The 14,303-nt window shown below is 40.2% G+C and overlaps 1 protein-coding gene across 1 annotated transcript in view; it reads right to left on the minus strand.

Moving 5' to 3' along the window:
* Positions 1 to 14,303, minus strand: part of LOC122805507 (transient receptor potential cation channel subfamily M member 2-like) — a 914,064-nt gene that overhangs the window by 607,673 nt on the left and 292,088 nt on the right. The window lies entirely within an intron of this gene.

The following is a 14,303-nucleotide window of genomic DNA, read 5'->3' on the forward strand; positions in this document are numbered from 1 at the left end:
TAATAGCCACCATGTTTACTTTCACTGGTTTCATCAGGGTCTCCCTCTCCTTAGTTCTCCTTGCTCTAGAACCTGCTGGAAAGCACTAGGAAGCCTGAAACTGATACAAGCACTCAGCTCTCCTTGTCAATAAGGAGAAATTAATCATAGGCACTAAACAGCCTACAACTGCAAAGTACCTTGCAAAGGTAAGGGAAAACAGCTCTTAAACCTTACAAAAAAGCACCTGAACAGGAATGTCCAAGGGTCAGCTTCCAGTGATTTCTCCTGTCCACCTGGTGAATCTGGGAATACTGCGGCAATGCGGTAATTGCCTCATGTACACAGACAATCCTCTCCTCCTACCACCCAACACTACAACCTGCGAGAGATGCACATACATAGCCATACTGGAAGCAAAGCTCTCTCCGGTCAAGACTGTGCTAGACAGTCAAGAGGAGAAAGCTTAACACCTGCATTACACCTCTAGCAACTCAAAGCTCTTCAAAACCCACACCATCAACACACACACATAGCAACACTAAACCCACATATGCGGAGGCCCTTAACATTAACCTGCCCAAGCAACAAGGACCTCCGAAGCCGAAATGCAAACAAACACCAGTCACAATCAAAGTGACACATAGCTCACAACACCAGTGTGCCACCCAACAACAGCCCCTAAGGCAAGACAATGTACCCAACATTTTAGTCATAGGTGACTCTATAGTCAGGCACACTGATGTCCCAACCACCAGGCTGAACAAGTAGAAAATTACAGTCAGCTGCCTGTCAGCTGCCAGGATCCGCCACATAACACATGCACTCAAGTCACTCCACAAGTACAAATACGACAATGTCATTGTCCATGCTGGAGTGAATAACTTGAGACGTACCTCCATGGACTACATGAAAAGAGACATTGAAGAGCTCTTGGATCATGTGACCCAGGCAGGTATGACCCTAGCCCTGAGTAGCATCCTGCCTTCACCCAGAATGATACCACAGTATAAGGACAAAATGATTGACTTCAACAATTGGCTAAGCTTCTGGTGTCATTCAAAGGGGATCCAGTATTTGTCTGCCTGGGAAGACATGATCGACAAACCACAATGCTTTGCCAGAGATGGTCTGCACCTGTCACCCCTGGGATTCAGGTTACTGGCTAAAGCTCTTGCCACCCCTATAGTGCCTTTTTTAGGCAAGGTTCAAAGGATAAAACCACCACCATGACAGATACAAGCATGCAAAATCTGAAGGTAATGCTACTCAGTGCTAGAAGTCTAAACCTCAAAATGCACTCTCTCAAGGCACTCCCGAAAATGGAGAACATCGATATCTGTGCAGTGACTGAGACCTGGTTGAAGGCTCCAGAGAGCACCCCTGCAATACCAGGCTACAATTCTTACCACACTTTTTGGCCACAAAACCAAGACCGAAACACTAAAGGTGGAGGAGTGTCCATATTCACCAAGGATATTCACACCTCCAGGCTAGTTGCCCAACAGAATGCATCTGAAATTCTCCAGGTGCAACTAACACTAGGTAAGACTGAAGTCCAAATTGTAGCTTGTTACAGATCCTCCACCATACCCCAAGATTCTCACTACACTTTCCTAAACATACTGGAAAATATTAAGATACAGCCAAACACGCTAATACTGGGTGATTTCAACTACCCTACCATTAATTGGGAAAACTACTCGGGTACCAACTCCTTTTCCCAACGGTTCTTGGAATTCATAAATTCCAATGCCCTGGATCAACTAATCCATTGTTCCACCAGGGGCTCCAATATCCTAGACCTGGTCATTACCAACATGTGAGATAGATGCTCCACACCAGTGGTCACCCCCTCATTGGTTAGGTCTGACCATAAGCAAATCACCGTTGACATCCACATCCCACCCCCACCCCCTAGTAAGGACACCTCCTTAAAAAACTTCTCCAAAGCCAACTTCATGCTACTGAAGTCAGAAGTGACAAACTTCACAACACCCATGCAAACGGGATCTGGAAGTTTGACTGCAGAATCCTACACTAAGGCACTGTACGAGCCCATCCACTCGTGCATGAATCGTGCCATCCCAAACAGAACCAAGATGCTCTTCTCCAAAAAAAGGAAGCCAATCTGGTGGTCCCCTGCTATAAACAAACTATACAACAGAAGGAAAAAACTGTTGCAGAAAAGAGGAAAATCCCAGGATGCAAACAAATCCCTAACCAGCCTCAGTAAGAAGCTGAGATCCCTCATAAAATCCTCAAAAGCTATTTACAAAAATAAAATTGCCAAAGATTCCAAAGAGAACCACAAGGCATTCTATAGTTATGTCAAGAATCTAAATGGCAATGCTCAGATATGCTCTGAGCTACAACAGAATGACATTAAATATACTGATCCCAAGGATACTGCCAATATCCTGGCAGATCAATTTAGTGCCAACTTCACCCACTTCTCACCCCCTAAAGGACCCATCTCAATACCAAACATCTCAATACCAAAAGATTGTCAAATTCCAATAATCACAGCCACACAGGTAGAAACAGCACTCTCCAAAGCTAAGACTACAGCATCCATGGGACCAGATGACATCCCAGGCTGTGTACTACATGAACTACAAAATGAACTGGCACCCCACCTAAGTGCCATGTTTAATCATAGCCTCACCTCAGGCTTCATGCTCACTGAGTGGTGCACCGCTACAGTTATCCCGCTCCACAAGGGAGGATCCGCCTTGGATCCCGGGAACTACCATCCCATCAGTCTGACAAGCCTGATCTGCAAGGGCATGGAACGCATTATCATGGAACTTATAAACAAAGACATTGGCAACCTTCAAACACTGGACCCCACAGTTTGGGATTGTGAAGGGCCGATCTTGTCTTCTGAATCTGATTGACTTCTTCGCATCGGTCTCCAGAGCTGTGGATGAGGATAAGGCGGTCCACACAGCCTATCTGGACCTCACCAGGGCCTTTGACACCATCCCCCACTCTGGAATCATAGATAAACTTACTAAGCTGGGCATAAATCCCTACATCACTCAATAGGTTGTGCGCGATGACATCAGCTTCGTGAGGCAGACTGCCAGCCTGTTGGAATTCAGCTGAGGGCTCACATTGTGTTTGTGTTTACCTTTTTACATATGTTCTTATGTTGAAAGTTCACATTGTGGATTTAGAGAACCAGGGATGGGTGAGCAGCAGCAGCACACAGTGAGAGGAGTAGAGGAGCTGTTTAAATATTTACGTTAACTTCTGTGTTCAACTTCTGCCTGCCAAGCCAAGAAGGAGCAAGTGTACTTTCTGCAGTGCAGTGCAGTGGTCAAGCAGAGTCCAGACCAGTCTACAAAGCATCTGCTGCAACTCCAGGAATCCCAAATCCAGGATCAGGACAGGAACAGTCAGGAAGAGAAGGCATCTCTGGCAACTGAGCAGCTTGACTTTCTCTGGCTCCGGGTAAAAGAATAAAAAAAAAAAAAAAAAGCATTGCATATATACTAGATTCAGCTCAGCTGCCAACTCAGATTGTCAATCAGTGTCAGTGAGGCTTTATAATCTCATTCTCCAATCTCTACTACTGTTAGGCAACAGAAAGTAGAAAGGACTGTAGCTAAACTTACAGTGCCTATAACCAGGGGTGTAGCTAGGATTTTCAAATTTGTACTGACAGCTCTCAAACTGCTACCCCCCTCCCCAGCCAAGCTACGGCCATTCTCGTAATTCACGGTTCGCTCTTTTAGTGTCGATGAAGAGGCATTTGCTGTAATGCCTCTTCAGTAATACAATATAAATTCACTCAAACTCGGTTCCTTGAATTGAAAATTAACCTGAAATCTCAGTTCTTTGAAAAATGCAGCATAGTAGTTGGGGTAGAGACTTTATGCTTTTGTTTTCTGTAACTAAGGTACAGGTTTTGAGCTTGAGTAAATTACTAACCACCTGCTACCACTAACTAGGATGTTTCATTCACACACGCACCCCTACCTACCTCTTAGTGCAAGAAATATGGACAAAGCCTAAAATAAACAGGGACAGATATTAATAATGTTCTCGTGAACTTAGAAAGTTGCTAGAATAACAGGATTTGTGCTAGTATGAATTTTTCTAAAGGACATGAAGTCTGAAGCTCAAATGTCTGTCATTATTTAGCAACTTCAGCCTTCAATGATTTTCTAGAAAATCACAAAATTTATGAGGAACAGACAAAAAATATGGGGCAAAAATCTGGACATTCTGCAAAATTTGGACAGTTGAGAGGTATGCTACCTACCACACACACACACACACACACACACACACACACACACACAACCTCTTACAGCAACAAACTCATAAATAAAACTGAGTCAAAGGCCCAAAAATAAGGACATTTTTTTTAAATATTGCTCTTATAAACTTAGAAAGATAATAGAATAGTAGTAGGTCTTGCATCAGTCAATTTTCTGAAAGGTATGAAATCTGAAACTGAAATGTCTGCATTATTTTCTAACTTCAGTCTTTAACAATTTGCCACTAATTTGCCAGAAAACTGCAATTTTATGAAAAACGGACCAAAAATGTGATGCAAAAATATAAAATTGCCAGACAATACAGCTGGGAACCTGTCAAAGGAGGGACACCACCATTTTAATATGAGCACAGTTAACTTAGAGCAGCTGACAAAATTAGAGAATCTACATGCATTTCTGAAATAAAAGTAATGTACAACTCTGATCATTACAGTTATTTATAAAAGTAAAGTAAACCCTCTGTTTTCTTCCAAAATTGCTATTTTGTGGAGGGATCATTAGGGGAAGAGCAACAGTTTGAGCCAAAATCAGGGACAGTTGAGGTTTGGCTATGCCTAATTCTATAAAGCAATTTGCATGTACCTCTCAACCTGTTAATGCAATAAATCTGGACAAGGCCAAATATATTGAGGGAACATATAAACAGTACTAAAATTGCTCTTGTATAAACTGGGACAGTTGATAGAACAGGTCTTATTTTAGCATGCATTTTTCTGAAGGTTATAAAGTCTGAAACTAGTGTGTCATTATTTAGTGACTCAATTCCTAAATCATTTGCCAGAAAACCACAAATTGAGGAACAAACCAAAAATAAGAAGCAAAAAATCTATTCATTCTTTGAAAATCTGGACAGTTGGGAGGTATAGTTCAGCTGGGGCTGTCTAAGTTTGCCCCTCACAAAACCATGGTCGAATGGAGCCTCCCCCTGCAGCCATTCCAATGATCCATTACTTTGCTATTTCACTCCATTTTACCATAAACACTAATGTGCATACTGATTTACTTCTATGATGATTTGAACTTCATTTGAAAGTTTTATGTTGCATTTTACAGCACAAACACTAAGACATCTGCTAAACAAACTTGGCATTAAAACTTCTCTGCCCTTGAAACTCGCATATATTGAAACAACATTAAAACCCACATTCAAAGAAAAATACATTTTACCCGTGGCAGATAAAAATTAATTCTGGGCTGCTTTTAAATCATAGGCCCCTTGCATATGAAACATACATGTGCTCTTTGATACACCTTCCTATTGCTTTGAACATTTTTCCAGTAAACAATGAAACAAAACTGCCCAATTCAGAACATTTCCATCATAAAAGTCTAGTCAAACTTCTACAGTCCACTATTATCAGTAAATGATATGCACAATCTCTGAAGTAGTAAAAAAAGTCATCTAAATAATTCCACGTTAAATAAATCTAACTAATGAAGAGGTTGCTGCTAGCAATCACCTTTATATTTCATGACTTCACCGAAAAATAGTGTCTGATGCCCCCGAGGAATAAATTGCTTAAATTACATTAATAATAAGCTAGTAATATTGCAATAGGAAATGGATGGCAAACTGATAACAGGCTCATAGTTAATGTCTTAACTTTCAGTACAGCAGCATTCACCCCTTATGGGAGTAGAACCAACAACCTTCTGCATTAAAAGCAAGTACACAACATTTTGTGCTACTAGCAATGTGAGCTGACTTAGCATAATCAGCACTAAACTTCTCTTCCCCTGCAGCTCTCAGTTCCTTGTAAAATCTACGCAATACTCAACTACATCTCAACTTCGCAGCACAAGAAGTCTGGAAAAAGCCAAATTTATTGGGGTGGGTCAAAAGGGCAAAAAACAGGAACACATTAAACATTGCTTGTATAATATTGGAAAGCTGCTAGAATAAAATGCTGTGTTACCATCATACATTTTACTGCCAAGGTCACTGTATAAAATAGTCAGAACAACATACCACTATGCCAAATCACCTGCTTTGTGAAAGACAGGAAGACTGAAACTTAAATGGCTATCATTTAATGAATTCAGTTCTCACCATAGCTGTCAACCTCTTAGCACAAAACACCTGGACAAACCCAGTAATGAGGGAATACAGCCCTCAAACATATTCAGTGAATTCAGTTCTTGCCATAGCTGTCAACCTTAGCACAAAAAACCTGGACAAAGCCAATAACAGGGTATTACAGTCCCAAAAATAAGGACAAATTTCAAATAGTCATAAACTTAAAAAAAAATGCTATAAAAAAGGTTGTGTTAGTATATATTTATTGCTAGAATAAAAAGTTGTTTTACTATGTCACAAACACAGGGATAAGATGCAGACTCCACACAGAAGGCACCCCAGCCAAGAATCAAACCAGAAAACCTACAGTTGTGAGGCAACAATACTGCCACTGCACCAAATATGTAAGGAAGTAAACATTCAGAAACCTGAAGTCTGAAATGTAAATGCCTGTCAATTTGTTAATCAGGATAGTCTGACTTGGAACAAAAAAAAACACAATTCTCAGCAGAGGCCCAGGAAAAAATAATGCAGACATGTCTTTGTAACATGGGAGGACACAAAAGCAAACCCACACAAACACAGGGAGAAGATACAGACCCCCCCCCACAAAGAAGGCACCCCAGCCAAGAACCAAACCCAAGAACCTACAGCTGTGAGGTATCAATGCTACGTTGCTACCACTGCACCATCAAATTTCAAGCATTGCAATATTTCAAAAACACAAATATAATACAGATATTGATCAGATCAAATATGAGGCAAAAATCTGCAATTTTTTTACAAATGGTGGTGGGTAGGGACTTCAGGCCTTTAACACCTGCATACAAGGTACAGGGTTCAAGCCTGAGGTATTCCCTACCACACCACCATGAGTTATCACACCAGTACATCCCACCTGGGGCATTTTCGCACACACACACACACACACCATAACGACGGAATCCTCCTTCGACCGACCACACTACTCACCAACCCTCGACCACTATAATGTACATCCTCCGAACTCCACACACCAAGACTATAACGACGGAATCCTCCTTCGACCGACCACACTACTCACCAACCCTCGACCACTATAATGTACATCCAAACTCCTTGGAATCCTCCTCCTGCTTCGACCGACCATACTGTACATCCAAAATCCTCGGAAAGCATGACGTGAGACCAAAATCCTCCTTCCCGCTCGGAAAGCATTTGAACTGGCCGGTTGACCGGAAATACATGTGCGGTGAGCTCCATTCTGACTGGCTGCCCTGATGAGCTGACGTCATAAAGTGAAAATTTAAAATGCTACCCCCCTTCTACATAACTTGTACTGAAATCAGTACAGTGTGTATGCCTCCCGACGTCCCTGCCTATAACCAAATATCCTGTAGAGGTAAAAGAGATATTTCAGAAATGTTATGAAAATTTGTATAAAGTAGAGGAATGTGGAAATCAAGAAAAAAGCACAAATGGAAATATTTATGGAAGACTTAGGTATTCCATATTTAGGGGCAGATGAGGGGCAAACGGTTAAGACAGGAGGAGATGAGATAAGAACAGTGATGTATAACCAATCTGCAGGAAGATCTCCAGGAATAAATGGTATTCCTGTGGAAGTTTTGAAGCTAGGAGGGAAAAGTGATAGAGATCTAAGTTTTAACATTATTTTAAAAGGAGGGGAAACACCAACATCCTGTAAGAAAGCTGTAGTGGCTGTATTACCTAAAGATAGTAAATACCCATCAGACCTAACTTCATATAGGCCCATCCCAATTTTAAATCATGATTATAAAGTGTTTACTTCTATAATACCTAAAAGAATGGCAAAGGTGTTGCCAAAATTGATAGATATGGCTCAATGTGTTTTGTGGAGGGGAGATAAATATTTAACAACATTTATAGAACAATGATAATACAAAGAGAAGCAGACTGTAAGAAACTACTATTCTTGTTGGTAAGTCTTAATGTAGAGAAAGCATTTGACAGAGTAAGCTGCATTTTTTTGAGTAGGGTAATGTAAGCATTTCCATTCCCTGGTATAATAATAAGGATCATTAGGAGGATATATGAGGGATTTGAGGCAAATTTTAAAATGGGAAGGTTTATCTCTGATAAGCTGAGTCTGAAAAGAGGAATTAGGCAGATGTGTCCTTCTTCCCCCTTTATTTGCATTACATTTAGAGCCATTAGCAAAGAAAATAAGGGACTCAGAAATCCAAGGATATAGGTATGTTAATCAAGAAAAGTTGGCTTTATTTGCAGATGATATTATTGTGTACCTGATAAGAATCAGAAATGGACAGTGTTGTGGAATATTCTGAGACAGTTTCAAGTCTTTTCAGGTAAGACAAACCTATAGCTGTAAATTATGTACCCACGCATGAATTGGTTCAGAGATAGCCATGTTTTGGGGGACATGACAAATAACATATTTAGGAGTTAAAAAGGATTCTGTTATGGCTGCTTAGGATATATTGGAAGAGAATAAACAAAAGATATTACAAAAGCTGAAAAAATGGAAGCTATTGTTTATGGATATGGATAGCAAGATGCAATCATGAAAATGTTTTTAGTCCCTTTAGTTTTATATACAGGAAAGTCGTATTTTTATCAGCTAGAGAAATTGTGGACAATATAAAGAGTTGAAGGATTTTATCTGGGTGGGGACGAGGGGAAGGGTGAAGCAGGATATGTTGATCCTTCCAACAGAACAAGGTGATTTAGGATTACCTGAGTTGCAGGGATACTTTAGAGCTACATAGTTAAAGCTCATAAACATAACACATGCAGAAAGCTATAATTCAAAGTTGAATGGAATGATGATGAAACAGGTGAAATTAGTCGGCAGACTTTAAATATTCCCTACAGTATTTGATCAGAAATATTGGGTGAGCAAATGGGTGTAACTAAGGCCATGGTTATTTAAGCTGGGATACAGGATCTGACTTGTTTACACATAGTAAAGTCTTTTTAAGTCTAATTCTGATGGATGACAAAAAAAGCAGTTACCAGAAAATGAAATCAAGGTCTAAACCAATTGCATTTGTAGTAGTGAATGCTGTGACAGAGATAAAAGAAATGGAAGTGGGATCTTTTAAAAATGCTAGGAACAAATTACGTAGAAAAAAATGGAAATCATGGGAATAATACATGCAGAATAATAATTTGGAGGAGGAGTGAGGTTTAAAGGAATGCAGGAATTGATCAATTTATGTAATATTGGATTAATGATAATTGTATCAAAGAATATATACGATTTATAATGTTTGTAAGTCTAAACATGTTAACAGAGTTTGTTTTCTTTTATATAAGTGTATGTTTGCCTATGTCTTACATGATAATTCAATAAAAGTGTTTAAAAAATGAAGCTTCCACTCTCCCTTCAAAATCACATTGTTTACATTATAAAGTAGCACCCTGTGCAAGGCCTTATTGTCAGCCAGTATAACAATATCTTTAGCTCAGGAAGGCATATGAACAGTCAGTGGCATGGTGATCTTCACAGTGGTCACACCAGAGGCCTTGGCAAAAGTGAAATCTGAAGCAGGGGGGCTATAAAACTGCATCACTGTATTTAATTCACTGAACTTAAGGAAAGAAAACTAATTACATCTAAATCACTGATCAGTATCTTGACATTTCCTCTATGAACCTTGTTGGAATGTTTGCTCTTCAGAGGCATGTTCCCAGAGGCCTTGGTTGCTATAACAGTGTGGAACCAAACATGTGCCTTCTTGTGTGCCACAAACTCCCTCAGAGCTTTTACTCTTCTTCTGAATGTCTTCAGTGTGAAGCTGGCATAATGTGGACAAGAGTCCACATTGTACTCTGGGCCAATGTAAAAAAGGCAGTGGGATTATAAATCTTTGTGGAGAATTTGCTTCTCACAGTCAGAGCAGTTGTAAACATTTAATAAAGATTTTGAATCAGTATCACTATCAGACAAGTAGAACAATTGCAAAAGGTGGGGTTGTCACGATGGTTAAGGTGTTTACTTCACAGACTCAGGGTACAGGGTTTGATTCTCGCTATTGAGGGAAATTGGCTAGGCTTAAAATGGCCCACAAGGGCAGCTGGTGTAAAACTGATACAAGACAAGAAAATTCCCCTGTGGTTTATGTATCTTGCCAGTGAAACCATGCCATCCAAGGAAACTGATGATGCTGAAGTCCTGCAGCCATACTAAACTGCATGGCAAGAAAGATCTGAAGATAGTATCAGCTGACACCACTGTTATGCCACTAGTAGCTTTATGTGGTTGGAGGAAGTTGGCTGAAACCACAAGTGTAAGGTATATCTCTGAAATTTGGTCTGGCAGTCTGGCGACCTGCAGGGAAGAGATCACACAGATGTTGACAACAACACAAAATGGTAAGATTAGCAACTACTGTTAAGCCTTTAGATGTTAGGGTGAAACACTATTTGCCTAGTCAGACCACTTTGGTTATGGCCATGGGAAGGACACATTTTCAGATGACACTACAAGGTTCATTTGGACAGAAAAGGAAGACAAACAGATTCACAAGCAGCAGTGGCAGTGTCTGATTATATCTTATTAGACGTTCTAATAGATAATGACAATGACAATGCATTACCTTGTCTTCTGCCTCCCCTAGCTGTGCATGGCAAGTGCGATTTCCTGATGTATTGAGAAGTCTTACTCACCACCACAAGAAGGTTAGCAGACAGTGAATTGATCAAAATGACACATGTGGAGATTGTTGAGTAGTTTAATTTCCAAATTGTGCAGATCTTCATACAAGATGACATCCCAATAGGTCAAATGGTAAAGATTTGACGTACTCCAGCAATATACAATGGCTGGAATGGAGGGCCAACACACACACACACACACACACTCAAAGGGGAAATGTCGGAGCTAGCTAGCAGAGTAAAGCTACAGGAAAACAGCCAGGACAAAATACAAAAGGCATTTCCTTAGCTGAACAGCAAATACACTAGCATGTGTAATATGACACCCTGTGTACATGTAGTTACAAATTTCCAAGCATGGAAGACATCATATAGTCTGGGTAGCAGATGCAAAGCCAGCCACTGTCCACATCTCCAATAGAACTATTTACGTAACACAGTTCAAAAGAAGAGCTAGATGTTAGCCAAAAGTCTGAACAGTAGCCCCAGCTGAAAGAAGGTACTACATTTCCTCTAGAATGAGTTACTTCAGGAAAATAAATGGTTGATATCAGTAAATCCAGATGTCAAATACAGTTGTCAAAAAGCACTGGATGTACATTAAAATGTGAATTGAGTAGGATTCCAAAGAGACAGTTTATGTAGGCATGGCTTTCAGGCTCCAGTTTGCATAACCTGAAGGATATAGACAAGGAGGTTCCTAATCCTGAAGGGCAGATGAAGTCTTTATACTAAAAAGGTGCTATTGTACAGAAAGTGAATGCCAAAATGAGAGGAAAAATGGTGCAGCAGTTAGTAGTCCCAAAGGCCTATCTGTCATCAGACTCCTCTAGCTAAAGTCCATAGTACTCCATTTTCAGGCCATATGAGCATACAGTGTACAAAGAGGATTATACATTTCTTTTTATTTTCTAGGTATTATGAAAGATGCAGCTCTTGTGTGCAGTATGAAAAGTTGTGGAAACACAAGATAAAGTCAAGGGGTACCCAGCAAGAGATCAAAGAAACAGCAAAAGGGGAATATTATTTATCAAGACAAAGAAATGCCAGATAAATGTCAAAGATGTAATACCCTGACAGCAAAAACTCAGACAGGATCTTTCAAAAGAAGACACTGAGTGAGTGTGACATGAGATGTACCTCCTACATCAAATTTGGTTTAAGGGTTTCTCAACAATACTTGCCTGACTGTAGGAAAGAGGGAGTTGCATAAGGGAACTGTAATGAAATGAGAAAATGCTGTTATACTTCCAAAGAAAATGGGTGAGAAGTGAGCTGAACAGTGTTAGAGCTGTGAAGAATTAAGAGCAAAAAATGTGTACAATTAATACTGTGGAAATGTTATGCAGTTTAAAAATAATTCCATCTGTCTTCTTGATGGTTCACTCACTGCAATGCAATCATAATGTTCTTTGGAAGTTCCTGCACTAAATCACATGATAATAATGTACTTTTTTGGACAGTGGTTTGTTGGGAGTCCACCCCCCTCAAAGTATGTAAATGTGGTTTCTTATAGGAAATCACAAGTCCTGGAGACTATTAATGCTTAAGCCACCAAATTAAATCACAGAGTAAAAGACTACAACTTTTTTTAGGGTTGCCACCTTTCTACTGTGCCTTTTCCTGACAAACAAGTCCCGCCCCCATGCACAATCAAGCCACACCCATTCCCTTTACTCTAGCACCCTTCAGCACAAGCATCCAATACAAATCATGTAGTTATTATATATTCACTGTAACATCAAACGAACTAAGCCTTGGTATACCTAGAAAACACAGATAAAGGTAAACAGTGATGACAAGCTATACAAAAAGCTACATTTAAGCCTCACTATAATTTGAAGACTGTACACCCTAGACATAGACACCCTAGGAAGAAACACAGGTCAAGGTAAACATCACAGTGAAGACAGACTCGAAAAGACAGTTCTACAGTCCAAGCATCTTATACAAATCATGTAGTCATTATATATTCACTGTAACCAAGTCCAAAACCAGATGAAAGACTAAAAACATTGCAGTAAAAACAGCCTTGGTATAGAAAATGCAGATCAAGGTAAACATAACAGTGATGACAAACTAGAGAAACGATAGTTCTACAATCATAGCAAGAACCCTATATAACTCCGTCAGTATATATTCACTATCAAAGTGCACCCAAATGAAAAATAAATCAAAGTGCACCCACATGAAAATAATAAACCAAAGTGCACTCACATGAAAATAATAAATCAAAGTGCACCCACATGAAAATAGTTACACTAACTGCAGTTAAAAACAGCCAAACAAACCCTTCCTATATATCTCTGCAGACAGTATCCTAGAAACTACAGATAAAGAATAAGGTAGATGTGGTGATTACAAACTAGAAATTGTTCTAGTTAATAATCACCACAACATGTTGAACATCTACATACAGTTACACACACATCTTGTCACCATCAATGAATGAGATAGTGCCAGCACAGCTAGTGAATTAATATAAATTTAATATTTAAAAATTCACTAGTAGCTGTGCCACACTAATCTTTGTGAATCTACCTTAATTCCAAAGAATTCATCCATTAAAAAAATTCCACTTACCTCCAGAAAAAGCAGCAGCAGGGCTCCTTAAACAAGCTCTCAGCCAGAGCAGAACAGGCAGCTAACAAAGGGCCAGCAAGCAGCAGGAAGGCAGGGGAACACAACACCACCCAGTCGGCCAGTCCACAGCACTACTCCAGGTCAAGACTCCAGCAAGCAAGGCAAGCAGCAGGGCTAGGGCAATCCTTCCTCCAAGCTCCAGGCAGCAACAGCAAAAGAAACCAGCATGGCTAGAGCAATCCTTCCTCCAGGCTCCAGGAAGCAACAGCAAAAGAAACCAGCACGGCTAGGGCAATCCTTCCTCCAGGCTCCAAACAGCAACAGCAAAAGAAACCAGCACACAAGGACACAGCCATACCAGGCAATCCACCAAAGACATCCCGAACTAGCAAACAGCCGAACCAGCAAGAAATTTCAGACCTTTAGTAGAGACAGTAAAAGGTAAAGTATAACGGGAGTACCGCTTTTTATTCCATAATTTTCAATCTAAGTGTTGGTTGGCTGCTTGCTGCATGAGCTTGTTCTGCAGCAAGCAGTCAATCCAATCAACCGAGAGTCCGAGACAGCAATGTAAGACTCCCAGAACTAGAACCCTATTGATTTCGCTAACTTTTTTGATTAGGTCCGCCCAGAACTCCTGCATGTGAGAGAGACTCCGCCCAATACTCTTTGCAAATGCTTGATGACTGTCAACAGCTGGAAAGTGAATCAAAACCTCCAAACCACAGACACAGGAAATCCTGTTTGGTGACATAAACAGAGGAACTAACTTAAATCAAAAAGTTAAAGAA

This window comes from Protopterus annectens, chromosome 6.part1, assembly GCF_019279795.1.
Source record: "Protopterus annectens isolate FY-2018-M chromosome 6.part1, PAN1.0, whole genome shotgun sequence".
In the NCBI taxonomy this organism is placed as follows: Eukaryota; Metazoa; Chordata; order Ceratodontiformes; family Protopteridae; genus Protopterus; species Protopterus annectens.